The following is a 19,950-nucleotide window of genomic DNA, read 5'->3' as shown; positions in this document are numbered from 1 at the left end:
TATTGCAACAGTGCTGAAAGCTTTTCAATTAGAAGTCTTGCCACAGGGCTGTCCACAACATTGAATGTAAGTCTTGTGCTTGTCTAATATTCGGAATCAGGTCATCTATTATTTCAGCACTGGGTATTTTACACATTTAAAAATCTTCATGTATTTATTGCATGAGAAGTGAGATGTAGTAAATATTTGATGGTTGCGTGCATTTTCTCATTGTAATAGACAGAAGCTTTTGTCAATGTTTATTGTGAACTTAATCTGTCAATCTCTGAAAATGCTGAAATTTATCCATATTTGGAGTTCGTGTGAGAATAACTTGGGTGTTCTGTTTATTGACTCTGATGTTGCTGTATTAGCCTTCCTGACTGTGCAAGTCCTGGAGCTGGGTGAATATGACAAATCCTGCCCAGTATTGCAAACGTTTGTAAATAAGATTCATCAAATAAATTTTGATGCAGAAAATGCTCAGAGAGCACCATTCATAAAATAGATGGTGATACCAACACATTTTTATTTGATAGTTCTGTGTGCAAAACACTGTTTCAAGATTTAGGATGCTCTTCATGGCAGATATGCAGAAAATAGCAAGCACTGAGATAGAAAATCAGATTGGTGTCTTGGATGCTCAGGCAGAGGCAGTGCTTGTTGGTTCTGAAGTCATTTCTAGTAGTTTTGATGTTTTATATCAAGCAACACATTTCAGTGGGAGGTGTTGAAAGCAATGCCTCTATCATGCCTTGTGCTATGTATTCCTAGCAGGAGGTGACCAGCAGCCTCGGACAAATGCCTTCATTTCACTTAGTCGTTCAGTTGAATGATAAGCATCTTCTCAGTATTAGCCAGTACAATATGCAGCCATTGACACACAAAGTTTCTGTGCTTTTGACCCACAAAGTTCATGCATTTACATACAAAATGGCATCCTGTCTTGTAGTCTTCCTGTGACAGACTTTGCTCTGCTCTTCTTTTGTTATAAAATTCTGAAGTGTATAAATGAGGCAAGCTACCAAGAAATATTTCATGTGTAGCTCACCACATTTTGAGACAATCAAGATACTTTAAGAGAGACAAATCATAAGAGGTCTAGAAGATAACAAATCATGACATAATATTGAAGTTGTAATGAGAATAAGTTGCACAGGAAGATCTCTTTACAATTATTGTCATGAGAATGAAGTAACGCAGTGCTAATGTTTCGTGTATTCTATGAAAGATGATGATAAACTGTACTCCTTTGATCTTATTAATGTTCTGTAATTTGACTTTCTGGCTATTTGCATTTTTCTTTGCTTACAGACTTTGTAACCTGTGAAGAATAGGTGGAAGTGACAGCGAAACTGAACACAACTGTATGCTAAAAAGGTCAAATATCGAGAATAATTCTGATACCTCTTTCTCATGACAAAGACTGTAGCACAATGGCACTGTACAAATCTCTTGCAGTAACACAGGTTTTTACAAAAATGATAATGTTGCTATGTTTTTTGGGAACTGTAAATGAGACCCCGCTTTTTCCCTTGTAGCTCCTTGAATACTAAAGTCATGTTTATTTTTTGCCCCTTTGGAAGCAATTCTTCTTTTATGTTCTTGTTTTATTGTAGAAACAGCAAGCTTTAATATGGAAGGACTCCCTGCTAAGTATTCAAGGTTGAAGAAGATGGTATTTTACACAGTGAAAATTTTCCAGTCCTATGTGCCAAACATTTCTTACGTTAGACTTTGGCTAAGTAATTAAATAAATTTTCAAAAATACCAAGTAACCACCATTAAGGATCACAAAGTATTGGTGTACTACCTGATTCAGTCAAGTAGGTGGAAATCAAAGAATATTGTTAAGATGTTCATTAGACTGAGCACCGGATCCAGCTGTGCACCAGTACTTTGTGATTCTGAGTACTTTGTGGTCATTGATCAGTTTATTCCTGCATCACTGTAAAGTGAAGTAGTCAAAACTCCTAAAAAATGTGCTTTGTTGTCTGTTTTTCTTGTTGTTTTTAAGTATATGTTATATGTTAATGTAGATAAAGAGTACGCAATACATACCTTAATTTACACACACACATTTACTTAAAAAAATCCACCCAATTATTTTTGTCTTTCATTTGTTGGGGTTTTAGGAGGCTTTTTCTTTTCTTCTCTTTCTTTCTTTTTAAAGAAAATATCTTATAGTTTTCTGTTACTTGTAAACTTGGATCTCATTCAATTCCTTTCTTGTTCCAGAATGTTTATAATTGTAAGAACACAGCAATGTTTATAATTGTAAGAATACAGTTGGAACCTTCCCAAAATTGTATGTATCACGTGATGTTTATGGCAGTTATTATTTTACTTCTTCGATGGACTTGCACGTTCAGTTGGACGAAGAGTTGCTGCTTTCTGCTTCACAATGCATAACCAGACTTTATTTTGGAATTACCGGTGCTCATTTTCATGCTTTGACCTTCACAACTCTGCAAACGTACCTCTCACCTCAGACTCATGTTATGCCCAGATAAACCTCTAACCCAAGCAAAGCAGCAGTTAACCTTATTTTTATTGTTATGTGTAGTTTATGTCTACGTTCTGAATCTAACAACTGAGTCTTTAGAAGATGTCATTATTGTCTGGAGCACAAGTCTTATGAGGAGCGACTGAAGGAGCTAGGATTGTTTAGTCTGAGGAAGAGTAGGCTCAGGCGAGACCTCATTGCACTCTATAACTTCCTTGAAGGGAGGTTGTGATGAGGAGAAGTTTGGCCTCTTCTCCCAGGTAACAAACAGGACCTGAGGAAATGGCCGCAAGCTGTACCCGAGGAGATTTAGGTTAGACATGAGGAAGAACTTTTTCTCTCAGAGAGTGGTCAGGTACTGGAATGGCTGCCTAGGGAGGTGGTGGAGTTGCCGTCCCTGTCAGTGTTCAAGAGGTGTCTGGATGAGGAGCTACAAAATATGGTTTAGTGCTTGTGGTAGCAATAGTAGTGGAAGACAGTTGGAATAGATGATCTTGCAGGTTGTTTCCAATCTTGTGATTGTATGATATGTGCTAAATAAATTAATCCTATCTCCATTTAAGGTTTCTCATGTGCCTGGTGCTTTATCACCCCTCATTTTGAGTCTTGACAGGATGGGAGGTGCATCTGTTACTGCTACCTTTTCCGCTAGCTCCATGTAGCTGTCGCCACTGGGGACACTGAGGGTGTCTGGAGATACATTTGGAAGAGACGTACTGTAGGAGTGCAGGATGGTTAATTGAATCCTAAAATATTTTTACCAAGTAGGTCTGCAATTCACTTTTGCTGAGTTATATGTTACTGTGGTTACTATGGCATTGTCATTTGCTCTGTATTCCTTATAAATTCTTAATTTGGAATAGTACGATGAGTTTTCAGTTATCTAAATATGAATTACAGTAATTTTCTAGGATATCTTGCTTGGCAGCTATTATTATTTTTTACAGCATTCATATGACAAAATATATTGCCACATAAATTATGCCATTAGTTTGCTATTAGTTTGTAATTAAAAATGGCTTAATCTGTATATACATTGCAGATCTTACAGATGGAGAAGAAAATAGATTCAATAAGAGCCTTCTCTAGTCACATATAAACGGCTTTTGAATAAAGCAGAAGAGTAACAGGGTTGATAAATGAATTTAATACAAATGTTTATAGTTGTGATTACTTAATATTTGTAAATGGCCAAGCAACAGACTCAACTCGTAGTGCAGAAACACTGATTCTATTTCCAACGTTTTCCAAAGTTATGCTGCAATAATGTGTGTTTTTATCTCATATTCTTCAGAGAATACATCTGTAAATCAAAAAGGAATGTTAGATTTATGTCAAATATTAAACAATGCTGAATTCCGTAAGGAATTCTCACCCCAGTTTAAAGGCATTATCTTTTACTGCATTTCAGTGTTAGATTGGGTGAGCGTTCCTTATTGCTAAATCCTCCGTATGTGAGAGCTATATAGGTCCTAAAAAAGCATTAAGGTAACGAAGAAGAGGAAGGAAACTGGAGGGAATGCAGTAGATACCCAAAGACCACTGGCATCCCTAAAACAAGTCTAGATAGGACATTAACTGCAGAAGTAGGGACGTGATGAATTTTCCTACAAAGTTCAAATGCGGGTTTTGATCCAGTGCTGCTGGATCTGAAAAATCTGAGTAGTAACTTCCAAGGACAAGGGTAAAATCCAAGGATATTCTTCGTTTTACATGATTAATACATTCTAAACCCATTTAATGAATCCAGGAAATACACTGTCTGCTTTTCTTTCAGAGAAAGTAGGCAAGCTGAATGCTGAAGTGCATCTTAGGAAATCTTCCATTTACTTGACAAAAGGGTCTGAGTGGAGCCTTAAGGGAAATAAAGTATCTTTAGGGAGACATGATCTTACAGCAAACCAGAGTCAGAATTTTTCCTTTTGAGCTTTCAGTAGCTGATCAGACTTTCAAACGATACAGTTTAAAACTTTGTTCAGCAGATTATTTGATTATGCACACATTATGGGAACATTTTCAGAGATAAAAACGTTAGATGTCTTACTAACTGAGTGTCAGAAATGCACGTTGCTTAATAGCTCTTTCTGAGATGGCATTTTCTGTGAATAATTCACAGTCACATACAGGCATGTTTTCCTTGTGATCAACCGTCCTGACCAGCAGAAGCTTTTCAAGTGATCACTCTAGAAATTCCCATTTCTGAAGATATTTTTATCTGTCTGAAACACAAATGTCACCTTTCCAAGGCAGGCTCTCTTTGCAGCCATCCTGCTTCAAATTACTCCACTCTAGCAATTAACAAAATGAAGTGCAAGTACATAACGTGTCTGATGGGAGGGAGACCTTCATGTAGTGCTGTTCTGGAGTAATCTCTGCCTGACAGTGGGAGTCTGTCCCTCAGCCTGATATTCCATCATCAGTCTGTGCCACATCCCGCTGTGCATTTTTCAGCACTCAGGATTCCCATAGCATATGCTGTAATTAGTGGGATGTTCTTCAGAACGAAGCAAAATGGCAGATGTGCAAAGATCTCTTCAGACTGGTGGATTTTGTGTTTTTCTGCTGAAACTCCAGCTCTGTTGTAAATAATGCAACTAAAATGGCAAAACCCATGGTCATAGGTTCTCTCTTGTCAAACATCACTCGGCAAACTTTTTTTTAAAATGAAAATAATGACAAAACTGACTTTTATGTCCATTAACAGTGAACAGAAGTTTAAAGGCTTTTTGAAGTAGTAATTACGATGACTTGAACTATCATCAGCTCCACAGTTATTTCTCATTCATAATTTGTCTTCAGCAAGAGAAATGAATGATGGGTGAAATGAAACCTCCGACTGTTTTGTTACCTACTTGATTTTGATACAAGAGCGTATGTCAGCATATGGTATCTTCGTGTTTTTTTTTTGTTTTTTTTGTTTTTTGTTTTTTTTAAGTCCATGAGAATGACACTGCCGCTGCAGGATGTGCTACGTTATATTTGTTATTTTTGATACTTGGCTGCACTACAACTTTTGGTGTCTGACCATGTTTTCTATCTTTACTTAATACCTCGCATAATTTGAAAACGACTTTGCGGCTTACAGTGGTGTTTGTATTTTGGGTTTGAATAGATGTGCTAAAACAGATCCCAGCAATGAACATAGCTTTTTAAACAGAAATACACCTGCTGCTGCCAGAGCTGGTCAGTAAAATCCTACAAAGTACACGCTGGCAAAATGGTTAAATATCACATGACCTGAATGACACTGGCTTCCACTTCCAGGGCAAGACTTCATATCAGTGCTATAAGTTTAAGCTTTGAGGATGTAGAGGAACTGTCTTGTTCAAAGAACAAGCTACCTGAGTGATCCACTTATGTATTTGTGGCTTTCTTGCACTTCAGCAGCATAGCAAGCTAGTGTAGTTAAGATGAAACTACCATTGCTTTTCCTGTGTATCTATGGTTTCTATTTGAAAACCCTTAAATATTTTTGGAGGGTTTAATTAGATGATGAGAGATAAAGTTATCACAACCAGATTTTCTGCGTGCATATGTTCACCATATGTAATTCCATTTTTATAACACAGAATCTTGGAAGGTTACAGCCTTATGGAAATTTTTGTCAGCTATGTATTCAGAATTTTTTGCTGCTCACATACAAATATTATGTTGACATCTGGCAGATAGTTTAGTAATTACTTAAAATCAGTATACTTAAAGATTTCTTCATACACACACAAAATCTCTTTGTTTTCAAACAGTGTTTGATAGGGAAGTTGTAAAAGTGGCATCTGTGGAGGTTAGATGTGATGGTAATCTGCCATTTAAGGTTTGTGAATGTCTTCTAAACTACACTACTTTCTTTAGGGCTGATGTGGATAGTTATATTTTCAGAAAGTCATTTGAAGCAAGTTTGGGTTGTACTGTACAGCCTGGTCCAGAGCTCTTTGCAGTAACACTGAACAACATTTGAAAGCATCTGATATCCATGTATATTCAAAAGAAGCTAAGCTTATATCATGGTTGAAACTGATATTAAAACTTGATGTATTGTGATATTATATGAAGCAAACTCTGCATAGCTTTGAGAACTTTGAGAACACAAATTATATGTTATGCATGAATGTATGTGTGGGTTGCTCCAGAAGTTGTGCCTCCTATTTATGTCTGTGGAAAGTACAACAGATATAAAGAACCTAATAACACTCTTTGATACTGAAAATTCTCACCTTGAAAACACTTTTTCAACGTAGTCACCATCACTAGCTCTGCATTTTCACCAGCAATGAACAAGAGCCTGCATGCTGCACTTGTTAAAGTCTGCATCAACAGGAATGACTCACTGTTGTCACTGCTGAAATTCACTGCTACTGCCTCACTGTGCTCACATCCACTGTTGGGTCTCCATCAGTGTTCAGTAAGTGTCAATGAATGTCAGTGAAGTGTCAGTTTATAAATAAGTATAATTTTTTTTTAGAAATTCCTCTAACATGTAAACTTTAGGCTATTGCTATCTCTGGGCATCACTGTAGGCATTATTTTTCTTTCAATGAGACTAACATTGGGGTATATGAATTAAAAATGTATTTCAGCTTGGGTCTCATGGAATAAGCCTGCTATCTGGGAAGGAAATTTAGCAGCTATAGGCTTCTAAAAGCCTGTACAATTAGTGTAGGGAATAAATAAAAGGAGCAGTACAGATATTTTCATTGTGTTACCTTCTGTGTGCTCTTTTGAGATCTGCATTACTGTATGGGACTGTAGACCTTGAGTATCTTTTTTGTATTCCTCTCACCTAGAAAGTAGAGTAGCATGATGGAAAATTCACAAGTTGTTCAAGAAAAAGAAATCCAGTTTCTTAAAGCTGTGAGCCTTGATGTTTTAATCTCATGCATTTTGATAGTGTTTGATATTCATAACTGATAGATTTGATACATTTTTAACAAGGAAGTTGAAGATGATGAGAAAACACAAGGGGAGCTTCACATTTCTCACCTTGTACTCAAACCTTCCAGTTTAATTTTCATTTTTTGCACCAACAGCATTTCTTGGAGAAAGGCTGACTGGGTCATATATTGCCCTTTAGCTTAATCCATTTCATGTATATACAGAGATCACCACAAAACCACCACAGCAACAGAACTGCCAAATGAGCTTTCTAAAACCCTAATTTTAGTATAGATAGCAATAGCAGTGCTTGAGATTCAGAAGAGATCCGTTTAAAACCAATAGAAGTTTGTACTCATAACGTATGGGACAAATTTTGTCATTTCTGTGTAAGTAAAGTTACAAATATGTCAAGATAGAAACAGAGTTTAAAAATATGCATGTCCTAGTTGCATTGTGAAAAGAAAACCTCATAAGACAGCTTAAAAGAGAAGGCCAATAAAAAATTAAACTGAGACAGCAACTTAGAAGCGCAATTCAAATCATTTTAATTTGTAGCATTATAAATATTTTATTTACAATTCAGAAAACTATATTAATGTGAGATTGGAGTTCACAAGCTGTTTTTCAAGTGAAACTATTAGCTTTCTGTGCTATCGTAACAATTTTCTTTCTGTTGCATGAACCACTTTCAATTAATACATATATTAACTCTCATACAAGCATCACAGTTAAGAGTGTGCTACATATGATTGTATTTACTCAGGTGTGAATGTGGATTCTGACTCTTTTCATGAAGTATAAATTAGAACTGGAGATCATAGAATGGTGACATAAGTTAATTGTTCAGGAGATAGTAACTCAGACTGGATTTCCTGCATTAATGAGAGGAACAGAGAAATTAACAGAATAGCCATCTCTAGTTTAGTAACATCTTGTGCTCACTATGTGTGTACGACATGTATGCAGAATTCCTAATGTTACGGCAAGTGGCACTGGATTCAATTCCCTTGTAATAATCAATTACTTGTATACCCTTACATACCTCATGTATAAAGTATGAATGACCTGCTAAATTATGTTGTTGCCAGGTTTCCTGATTGTTAGGAGTATCATGAATTTAGTGAAATGATAGTGAAAACTTTTTCATGGTTTTTAAGGCAAGTTGAAATACTACCATGCAATTCTTAGAGTCTTGATTCCTTCTCAAAGACCTGTGCCAAGGAACTCATGATGTTCTGATGTGCTGTTGTGTTGAATGTCTTTATAAATGCTTGTGGAGACACCTGGTGTGTGGAAATACTATGGTTTAGAAGAGTGAAGGCAAGCATTTCTAGTTACATGTGAACTGCTGGGTATGTTATAGAAGGGATTTCACCACTGTTTTAAGCTGTGGTCTCCGTTATTTAGGAGGTCCTGCTGTTTGCCATCTGCGTGTTTGTACATCTTATTGTGTAAAATGTGGCACTGTTTAATAAGATGTAATTGGAAAGAGGGGCATAATGAAAATAGATTGTCTTCCTTTAAAATTAATTCCTGTTCATTAAAACTCCATTCCTACATATCAGGTTGAAAGAGGCCGACTAAAGATTAAAAACATTGAGATGTTTTTAAAAAGAAAATGCAAGCTATTTTTTGGTGCATGTTTTTATATTTGCTGCTGTTGTTCACTAGTTTGTATTTTGCCAGTTTAGTCATTTCAGGATATTTTGTTGTGCCAAAGTTGTAGTGAAGACTTTGCATTGTAAAGAACAACTTTCAGAATTGGTTCAGTGGCAGAGACAGAATTGGGCTTCCTGTCCACAGGGTACAAATAAGGACAGGAGCACTGGTGGACTGTTGATGCACGTGCCTGTGGTGAGGAGCTGGCCCAGAGCTCGTGCTCTAGAACAGTGAAAAGGCAGGTAGCTTCTGAAAGAGGGTGGCTGGTGTATTCAGTCTGTCAGAAGCTTCCGAAGGAGAATAAGATGTGAATACTAAAATATACAGCTTTGTTTATTAAGAAAGAAATAAAAATTCACCTGTATCTGTAGCATATTGAGAAAGTTAAGTTTTAGTACCTTTCTGTTGTCAGTACTAATCAAGTGGCAACCTGTGTTCTGTTTTGTTTTGTTTTTTTTGTGCTCACTCAGAAAAACAAACACCAACTAGACGCGGTCATACTGTATATCATGATGTATTGATTGCCAGAGCCCTGTTTTTTTTAGTCTAATTATAACTAAATGTTTTGTATTTATTGTGTGTCATAGATCAGAAAAACAGTACCTCACCATCAGTGCCTGCAGACTAGCTGTTATTTACCTGTACCTGAACAAGTGTGATCCATCAGCTTAAAATACTGTGATTTTTTTGGACACTTTACCTCTTTCTGGTCCTGCTTTGTCTTTGGCAAAATAGTTCTGAGTTTTTGTTCTGATTCTTCAGTTGGTGCTGCAGAATTGTGATATCATTTTTACCAGGCATTTTTCAACAGGTTTTTTTTTTTCCTTCCAGATGTCTTTTTGCAAGACGCTTACCCAATAATACTGTGTGCTTTGTTGTGTTCAGTAGTTTTTTCTTCACTTAATTTCTCTCTCTCAGTTTGTCAAAACAACTTCTCCTTCTCCAGCTTTGAAATATTAATGTGGGGAGATGAACCAACTGGGAGTCCGAGTCGGATTGAAGAAGTCACATCTTCCATACTAAGTGTTGTGGTTGTACTGGAGAGAAATAATGTTAGCCAAAGAGCCACAGGAATTGACATTACCTTAGATGTCACTGCATCGTCATACATAGATATGATCAATGATATGATAGTGTCATATCGTGCCCACTGGGTAATTATGTATACTGGCTATCTGTACAGATTTAGAGAGACTACTGAGTGCAAATGTATGATAATAATTGACCTGTTGAAAATGTACATTTTAAACAGTGGTTGTGTTTTGCTGTTGTTTTCAAATTAAACTGAGGGAAGGAAGGGCTGGGACAGTAGATGACTGGCAGGAAAACCCACTGGCTTGAAAAATTCTGCTTTTTATCTCTTATATGCATGATGAAGTATTCCTGTATTCACTCTTTTTAACTGGACAACAGCCAATTCTGTACAGTGAAGAAAATAAATTCTGTTGTAGGAAAAAACTCCACACTTAGTTTTGCTAAAACAGTCTCAGATCTTTACTACTGAATGGAAAGGGTAGAATTCATATAATAGCTGCAAAATTTTATCTAAATCAGTTCTCTTCAGTCAACAAGAGTGCAAGAAAGTCCAGAAGAGAATAAAAATCAGAGCTAGCGTTTATGGACATCAAGTCTTTTTTATTTTTCATGTTGTTCAGGTGTTTCTGCTTTTAAAAAATAAAAGTGATTTTGCTTTTTTTTTTTTTTAATTTTAATGTGCTGTTTTTTGGTCTTCTGAGGTGTCTTTTGAAGAAACAGTGTTACAGGTTTTCAGGTATCTGTCTCTAATTGAATTCTAATATAATGAGCTACAAAGGGAAAATAAATTCATCTCGAGGCTGAGAGGAGAATGGGACAAACACACAAAGCTCGTGGTAATGGAACAAGTCAACAGGTTCACTCTTAAGTAAAATCTTTGTCCAGGGCCTCATTCAGCATTGAGAATGAGGTTATTCTGGTTAGTAGAAGTGAAACGTATCTGTGAAACAGAAAGAGAAGGTTGCGTGGAAGGAAAAGTGAAATAGAGAGAAAAGGGAAGTTGCAAGGGAAGTGCAGGCAGCACCATCCAATGTCTGCTGGGTTTCAGGATCTTAAGAAGCAGACACTTCCCAGTTTGTTTGCATTGCTGGGAGCATATGAGGAATGTTTTACTACAGTCTTAGGAAATATTGTAGCAAAATGATCTTTACAAATTTGTTTCTAAGCAATGTATACATGAAAGCTTTATTTCACTTTTGAAGACCATAGTCAGCATTTTAATTTTTTAACTCACAAATGAACAATGATGCTGAGCATGAAATACAAGCCCCACCAGTACTGACTTCTAGGAATTTGTTTGGCCAGGTAAGCTCTCACTTCATCTTTCAAGAATACTATGATATTCTTTTACCTCATAAAGCATTGAGTTCGCACCACTGGTAACAACTTCTGTCTGTCAGCACAGTACAATTATAGTTAGCGTGTAGTCTTCAGTAAGGCTTAACATATTAAACGACAAATTTGAGTCGGCTTAGTTCTCATTTATGTTTGTTTCAATGTACATGACTGTTCTGGCTCTGGATATTACTCAGTGGCCCAATTTGAGAGAAACATGACTTTTTTCAATATTGCAGTCTCACACATCAGGCAATTAAGCTGACTGTAGATGAGGAAAGACGAACCTTTATTTCTTGTAAAAATAGAGCTCTTATTTCTTCATTTAAAATCTCCTTTTCCTGATAACAGCTTTGAATGTTTTCAAGAGGCTGTGTTAAGGACTGGGTTATGTTCAATATGGCAGTATGAACATTCTGTTGTTGGCATGCTACTGTTGGCTTCATTAAAAGGAAATCTAAAATTCTGGAGAAAAACTATGATTCTGAAACAAGACACTGTGCTGCTTGCTAGCTCTGATCAATTCCTGAGCAGTTTGTTTGCTGATGGGAAATACTATATGTGGTAAGATTCAATAGAACAGAAAATAAAGAACAAAACCACACCAAAAAAGTGACTTGAAAATAATTAAGTATATGAAGTAGAATAATTGTTTTGTGAGTAATAATGTTCATTTAGAAACTATTACATTAAACAAAATTTAAATTAGATTCTATGGCGCCTTATTAGAATTTGTGGATGGGAGAGGGTGGTGTGTAAAAATACTAGTATTGGTACTGCTGCAGGGGATCATTTTAAAAATAGGATACAAAGCATTTTACTCTCTCCTGAGAATTAGGGTGGTGAAAAAAATCACACAGTGAAATAAGAATGGGAAAAGGAGATTGCTAAGAATGTCGCATGATTTAATAACACTCTTGAATTGCTTTGTTGACTAGCTAATGAAGCATGGTGCCAAATTTCAGTGCTGACATAAGTCAGCATATTGCCAACTAACATTTGCAGTAACAGGGTTGCAAGTCCAGGAAAGGAGGCCTGTTATATAGGAGGTAGTAAATATATTTCAAAAAAGGGGAAGGATCAAGTTTTACGTTACTGCTACATATATTACATTGTTTTTACTGTCTAGGGAGGTCTAATAAGTTTTTTATTACACATGCATGAACACAGACTTCATCAAAATTAGATTTTCAAAAATAACCTTTCTATTGCTTTGACAGTATTTTTCTTCACAAACTTCTACTCTGCAAAAATGTTTAAAATAGAATTATTCCCGTTTTCTAAAATATTTCTAGTTGAAATTGCAATTGCACTAACTTGTAATTACCTAGCTTTACTCACAGATTCCCAGGTTTCTTTGTGAGGACATAAGCATATCAATTTGATGTAATTATCTTAATGGCCACATATGCTCATTGTTTTAGTTGCTAATTATTTAAGAAATGGGTAATGGGTAAACATGTCACTAGAATTAAAAAAAAAAGATATACTTTTAGTATGGTTTAGAGCCAAATACTACTAATTTTGTTTAATTGTGGCACTGATTGTGTAAGGCTAATACTTGATATCATGATTTCAGCTTAAAATTAATTTATTTTTAATTGAAGCCGATGAGTAAGAGTATAACAAGGATTTTGGTAGCAGATGAAAGATCAGAAAACAGATATCTGACTTAATCCAGTGTAAAACTAAATAGTATGTTTTGTTGCAGATCAGTCCTGCACAATATATATCCTATATATATTATATAATTTGCGTTATATATAAAAACACATAAGATGCTCTGAAATTAGTGCCTTCTGTTAATTTCTGTGGAAATTAAAACATACAAGGAACACAATTGCACTCTTTGACAGAGCAAATTCTCAGAAGAAAAATATTATTTTTCAACATAGCAACCACCACTAGCTATGGATTTTCACCAGTGATGATCAAGAGTGACCCTCTGTCACTGTTGCTATGCTGAAACACAGCACCCATTACCTCCCTTTGCTCCCAGCCACTGTTTTGTCTCCGTTAACATTCAGCAAACATCGATGAATGTCAGTGGGTGCCTTTTTTTTCTGCATGGAGGAATTCTATGACATACCATTGCTTCACCTGCACTTCTGTGTTAGACACCACTCTGTCAGTGCCCCTCTGCTGCCATTTGTCACACAGCAACAACACGTAATGGGATGTTGGTGGGAAGGTACAACCTCTTCTGCCATCCCACCAACATCCACCTCTGATGTCATGGGCCAATGTAATGAAATAGGAGACTTTACTTTCAGAGCAACCCTTTTCTATATGCCTGTATTCTACCTTGCTACCAGTAATACCACAGACAGTGTATATCTGAGAGCATGTGTGATGAATGAGATGTTTGGATGTTTCTGCTTTTGGTCTTCAGTAGTAAACAACTGGTATAGTATGCTTTTGAATTCCTCAGGTTGTACTTTGTCATAGGCAGGAAGAAACATAGGTAGATGAAAAAAGATGCAGGCTTAACTAGATTTAACTAATCTGACAGCTATTAATCCAGTCTTCACTTCTGACTTCTCCAGTTGTCTGTTGCATCATGGCTACAAAAACCTACAGCTTGCCTTTCGAAAGAGCTTTAACAGGATAAAGGTGCAGTAGAATCGTGGCCATGTCTTCCTGACTGGGGAAAAAAAAAAAAAAAAAAAAGATAAACTTTCAGTAGAATAAGAATCCAATTTTGTACTCTATGTATGAGAAAGTCTTCTTCAGCGAAATAATCAGGGAATAGATATCTTCAAGAGCACTCTCTCTTCTGCTGAGATCAGCGACTTTCTTCGTATGATTCAAGTTACAGAATATGTATTGCAGCAATTTCTGCAAGGGAAATCACGTAGATACTTTGAAACAAAAGAAAAAAATCAAAAACTTCTCCCACTATTTGCCAATATTGAAGGGGGGGAAAAAAAAAAAGAACAACACCAAAACAGTTCATTCAGAGTTACAAATTAATGCATCTGGTTTATCTAGGTGTTTGGTTTGACAACCTTTTCAGGACAGGCTATTGAATTTCTTGTGAAAATTGATGTTTTTTTTTTTTTTTTTTTTCTCTGCCAGTATAAATATTTGGTTTGATTTTCATTAGATAATTTTAACTACAGTAATACGGTTTTCTAAGTGACCTAACATACTTATATGGATAAAACGATGAGAATAATCAATAGGGAGAAAGGTAAGAGTAAAGTAAAATATAAAGTAAATTCACTGGCACAAAATGTTATTGAGCTAGTGAGATTAAATTGTATTCCTTACTGCTCCCAAGGGAGTATAATTCAATCTCTACTCACTTGTAGTGGTTGGAAATATTCTTCAATTCTTCATGTACCAAATCTCTCTCCGTTTTTTTTCCTTCCCTCTCTGTAAAAGTTGTCCTTTTAGAAGAGGCAATTACTGCAAGTGGTTTTTAGTTCCAGAATGAGTGTGTGACTATGGCCCAATGAATATAGCTCTTATATGGTATCACACAAAAAAGATTTGTCTGAATGGAACTTCTGGAGGTGGTCAAGTCTAATCTTCCATTGAAACTAGCCTTACATCCCATCAACCATGGCTTTGTCTTGCAAAGTCTTCTGAAGGTCTCTTATATGTGGTTGGGTAAATAAATTTCAATCTTCTCTCTTATCTTTCTTCACCTGATATAGTTTTGATGGTTGCTTTTTCTCTGGTGAATGGTGCCAGTGACTTAGTGCATTTGTTTTAGATGGCTATTAGTGTTAATTAATTAATGCACGTAAAATTTAATGTGAGTTCTTGCGTATACATTAAAATACACAGTATTGCACAGTAGAAGTGAATTGAATTACAGAAGTCTGTCATAAAAGTAACTTTTTACAATTCCGTTTTAGTATCTTTAGAGATGTGTGTATTTTGATCTAGACTTCAGTCATTTGATCTTATGCTGTAAATTCATTTTTGCAACAGATATTCTCACCTCGTTTAGACTTGTATTTGCTTATTGAGTAACCAATAGAGCTGCTTATATTTATGGCACCAAGTATCATTAATTACAAATTATATCTGTTCTGAAGAAACAGTTTTTCCCATGTTACTTTTTGGGTCACTACTGGATTGTCCTAAGAGTCACAAACATTAATTGGTTTTCATTTGGCCAATAGCAGGCTGTGATGTGCAGGTGTTAGTTTCATTTTACAGTAAAGAAAGAGGTAAGTTTAAAATCAACTTATGCATTGATTTAGGCTGCAATATTGAGAAACTGGTAGGATCTCATTTCTTCAGAATGTGTAATTCAGTGTAAGAATACAGCTGTTCCAAAGGTATTTTTCGTCCTTCCAGGTTATCTGTGATTTCCAGATACAACTGTGCACCAGGCTTTAAGGACATCTAGGCAGGCATTGTGCAACAAGTACAATGTGCTTAATGTTGTAATCGATTTTTTAGATTAGGCTAGAACATGACTCATTCTTTCTCTAACTTTTGCCATCCTCATTTTATGTATATTTTATTTCCATTGAGTGCTGTGAGCACAGCATAGGCCCTGTAAGAAAAAATAAGGTGTGATCTTCACCTGCCTTTGGTTGTAAATCATGAACACAAACAAACTGAATTAAGTTCTGGCATACCACCTTGTATACCATAGCTTAACTTTTGAATGGTTTGCTTGTCTGTGCTTGTTCTAGTGTAGGTTTTTGTATATTTTTGGGGTTCTTGGTTTTATTAAAAGAGATGACTGGAAAAATATTAACGATTGTACAGTCTGGCAGCTAAAATTGATAAAAATGAAAACTTGAGATAACCTTACAAATGGCTTTTGTTTTCCTCAGTGAGCTGCCTCCTTTTGTTCCTAACACCATGGTTGAAGGGAGGGGTTTCTGATACGTCTGCCAATGGATGTATGAAGGTCAAATGTTGTTTGTTTGTTTGTTTTTTAAAAAAGGATCTCTTTCTAGTAACAGAACAGTTAAACATTGGAACAGTTTGCCAAAGAGATTTTGTAGTCTCCGGCCTTGAAGATTTTCAAGAATGATCTGTATAAAACAATACGAGTAACCTGGTCTGATGTGGGGGGTTGCCCCTGCTTTGTAGAGGTTAGAGATCATTTGAGGTCTCTTCTAACCCGATTTGTCCTGTGGTCTGCATTTTCTCCAGGCAAATCTTTTCAGCATATTGTATTTGTCTGTTCAAAATCCCATTTCATCCTTTATCCATTCTTCTCACATAGTCCATTTCCTCCTTATCAGTCCATTCCTGCTGCCTGCAAAGGTTGTGCTCCCTGATCCATACACAGTCATCCTAGCCTAACCTGATCTCCACTACTGTCAACCTAAATACCTATTCTTACCATCTGTCTGAAGACTACTTCCAGTCTAATTCTTTCAATCTGCTTATCTCTTTCCTTGCATTACTGCACAGATTTCTTTGCACTCATTTTTCCCTTCTGACATGAGTTAGGGAGCTCCCTGTATTTCAGTTTTATGAAAGCCTTGTGCTCCTTCATCAAATATTCTGAAAGGAGCATACTTTGGAACATCAAATGGAACTCCTGTCACAAGATTATCTTTTGTCAAACTTTTAACTTTCTAATCCAGATTTTTAGAGCAGGACCATTCAATTAATTCCATGAAGTAGGTTAGTAAGAGAAACTTATTTTTATCAAACTTTTTTTTTTTCTTTTCCTTCCTGCTGTCTGTTTTCTGAAAGAACAGCTGAAATACAGCAGCTAGCAGATTATACTGGATTGCACAAAACATCATATGGTTGGGAACCAGATGAAGTCCAGACAAAATTTTATATGCCATGTCAGAGCTGTCCCATCTGGTCTGGGAAAGGACTTGGGAATCTGACCAGGTACCCTTTGTCAAGAAGCATTGGTTTTGAATTGGTCTTACATGGACAGCATTTCAGAAAGACTGGAGTGAAAACTGTTTCTCATACACATATTTCAGAGACATTTATTTTAAATCTCAGGGATTAGCTTGTTTTCTGTACTTGAAACAAAGGATTGATTGCCACTATAATCAAAGAATGATTTTATCAGTTTCCACACCTACTTTCACATATAACTTTGCAAGTTAACAAAGCAAGTGTTAGAAAGTGAAATGACTTTCCATGCTAGAATAAGAGTTACATTGATGCTTATCAGAGTTGTCTGGACTTTGTGTGGGACAAAGGTCTTTCCCATGCACATTTTGTTGCAGAGTGGCTATACGTGAGTAAAGATTTTAGAAAGACTGGTGATTGGCACAGTCTGCTCAGGGAAGTGATGGAGTCACCATCCTTGGAGGTGTTCAAAAAACATGGAGATGTGGCATTGGAGGATGTGGTTTGGTGGGCGTGCTGGGGGTGTTTTGATGGTTGGACTAGATGATCTTTGTGGTCTTTTCAAACCTTAATGATTCTATGATTTTCAAATGTTTACCACATTTACAGACTTTCAAGTCAGTGACTACTCTAGAGTGATTTGGTTTGTTTTCATTTTCAAGTATTCATTTTCAAGTGTTTAAATATTTTGTGAATTCCTTTCATATGCGTTTAATCCTGTTAAATTTCAGGTAAACTTTCACTCCTGATTTTAACTTCTAACATTTGTTATCTGTACTTAATCCACCCCACTGGGGTAGAGGAAGAGAAATGAAGGAGCAAAACTGGGAAATCCTCATGGATCAAAATAAAAGCAGCCTTGTACATGAAGGAAGGGAACTGAAGTGATTCAAAGGCAGTCATTAACCTCCCACCAACAGACTGATGCCAGTCCCCCTGTAGTGTCGTCTTTGGAAAGGCTGCTCCCCAGTTGTATAGCTGAGCATGATGTTATACAGCATGGGATGTCTGGTTGGACAGTTGGGTCAGCTGTCCTAGCTGTGTTCCTCCCCAGCACCTTCTCCAACTTAAGCATACATTCTGGATAGACAGAATGAGGAACAGAAGCCTGTACTACCAGGCTTAGCAAGAGCTGAAACAGGTGTGTTTTCAGCACTGTTCTGGTCACAAATCTAAACCAGCAACATACAGGATGCTGTGAAGAAAATTAACTTCATTTCAGCCAGATCCACTAACTGGACATATCTGTGTTCGCTGAGGATGCAAGATCTCACACAGTTCCATACACGAATGATGCTACTTCAAGAGGGGATACAGTTCCTCAGTCATATGGCAGCGTTTGTTGTTGGTCTTTGCTTAGGTTGGTAATGTGGGAGCAATCACAAGAACATGTCATTTACTTTCTTTAATCAACAAATTCATTTCTGAACTTGATTTAGGGTTGAAAATCACAAGCAAAACTGTGGTTTACTCAGTAATTACTGAGGTTATGATGGTAAGCGTTAATGTTGCATTGCCAGCTGTGTTATTTTTCATTGTCTCTACTGAAATTTGTATTTGCATGAAGTGTCACTTCGTGTTGTGGAAAGAATATAATTGAGCTTCTTCTAATACCAGACTTCTGATCATTATAGCAGCGTTATTATTTTTATAGGGTAAAACTCTGATTTTGTGTCATTGTCTGCATGACTTAGCTAATACAGTCAGTCCTTTTCACTCATTAACTATGGATTGTTTTGTAAGGGAATTTCTGTTCTGTGATATATTTCACTTTAAGGAAATTATATTTAAGCAGCAAGGCGTTTACCTGAATTCACACTATCGGTTATTGCCCCTTTTGTGACAGTCCAAAATTGCTTTTTGCTTTATGACTTTACAGCTTCTTGAATAATGCTATTTCTGTGTAATGCATGAACGTCAATCAAAAATGTGGACCATAAAGTACATTTAGGGTTAAACAAAAATTCCTGAGAGAATAGTAAAACATGCACATTTTTACATTTATGGACACTGAATCAAATCCATTTTTTAATGATATGGATTTTTTTTCTTTATTGAAAGATGGAACTGGCCATATATATTCTTGTCATTAATCAATAATCTCTACTGTTTTTAATTTTATGTTATGAAAGTCTAGAAAGCACAGCTGACCTAGAGAATACTGACTTGACTCAGGTAAATGGCAGCCAAGAAACAGTGATTTATTATGAAATCTGGGAAAGATCCAAGTGAATCTGCCTGCCCAACACTTTTTTTTTTTCTTTCCTACTGAGTGGAATCAGATTTTCAATTAACGATAACAAAAAAACAGAAGTTAAGTCAGTTTTTTCAACCTCAATTAAAAGTAGGATTTTTCTTGGGAAGTACTTGATACAAGTACATTTTGGCCTGATTCTGATGCTTTGTAGACTAAATACATTTCTTAATTCTTTTATTGGTATTGATAAAAAATTTACTGATTAAAAAAAAATCTACCGAAACAAGGCATAAATCTCAGTAGGATCAGAGTCACATGTATGTATTTATAGGTAGTAAAGCTGTTGGGCTGGCAATAAATTAAGCTGTACCCATTAGCATGTGATTCTCCAGACTATGGTAAATGTTTTGGGTTTGTGTTTTTTTTTCTTAATACCAGGGACAGTTATTATGAGAAGATTATCATCTTTATATATAATTTTTTTTTTGCATTTTTTTCTTTCGTAACAAAGGCATGCTATATTGTAGAGAGATGTTCTCATTTGATCACTCAGCAACAAAACTAGTCC

The 19,950-nt window shown here is 36.1% G+C and overlaps 1 protein-coding gene across 13 annotated transcripts in view; it reads left to right on the top strand.

The window, feature by feature from the left end:
- The window catches only part of RBFOX1 (RNA binding fox-1 homolog 1), a 755,409-nt gene that overhangs the window by 274,016 nt on the left and 461,443 nt on the right, over window positions 1–19,950 (top strand). The gene's annotated exons all lie outside the window — the stretch shown is intronic.

Source organism: Meleagris gallopavo, chromosome 16 (genome assembly GCF_905368555.1).
Source record: "Meleagris gallopavo chromosome 16, MGAL_WU_HG_1.1, whole genome shotgun sequence".
Lineage (NCBI taxonomy): Eukaryota > Metazoa > Chordata > Aves > Galliformes > Phasianidae > Meleagris > Meleagris gallopavo.
This window is presented reverse-complemented; position numbering and strand designations above follow the sequence as displayed.